Below are 872 nucleotides of genomic sequence, written 5' to 3'. Positions count from 1 at the left end.
TCCATTATTATCAATTTTTTTTTTATTAATTTGTATATTTTTCATTTTACAACAATTATACAAAGAAACTTAAAAACAAAAGAGAAAGGAACATAAACATTCTTACAAAATAACTAACCAATAATGATCGAGAGTTTTAATCTATTCTACTAATTATCCTCTTAGTACTTAAAAGAATAAAAACTTTAAATGATAAAAAAAATCAAAATTTTTTTATTTCAAAAATTAGAAGGATGAGTTATATAATTCTCAATATTTTTTTAATTATAAATTAGTGCACGCAAGGTCTTAGTCAATAATAATAATTTTTGTCTTACAACAATAATAGTAGATGAAAATCTTTAAGTGGTTATTCTAAGGTAACACCTGAAATCAAGGTGATATGAATTTACACGTGAGGTTCAAACTCTTTTGAGTGAAAATTTTGACTTGTTTGCTGGTCAAGTGGATCTGTCCGATGTGCTCGCTTGAATGGTGGTGGAAGATACCTACAAGGACTCCAATACTTAAGTTAACAAGAGTTTTAAACAGATTTAAGTGAATTGTGATTGAAAAATGCTTGAATTTGATAGAGTATTTATAAAGAGATGTGATGACTTTGCCATCACTCCTATGCTATTCTATTTACAGTAATGGGCTATTTCTCTCCTAATTTTTGGGGAGTTATCTCATATTACAGTAGTAGATGAGCTGTGGATTATCTCATGAAGTGGTGCTTGACAAGATCTTACTTGTCATACAAGTCAAGTTGGGTATGGATTGTGGAGCTCGTGCCTCGAGTAGGTCGGGATAGATCTGTATGCTTGTCTGGGCCCACATGATTCGGCTTCTTTTGTTTTAAAGAGATTAGAGCAACAATTTTTGGCCAAGGC

The sequence above is a fragment of the Arachis ipaensis genome, chromosome B02 (genome assembly GCF_000816755.2).
Source record: "Arachis ipaensis cultivar K30076 chromosome B02, Araip1.1, whole genome shotgun sequence".
Taxonomy (NCBI): Eukaryota; Viridiplantae; Streptophyta; class Magnoliopsida; order Fabales; family Fabaceae; genus Arachis; species Arachis ipaensis.
The sequence above is the reverse complement of the archived record's forward strand: the minus strand, read 5'-3'. Positions refer to the sequence as shown.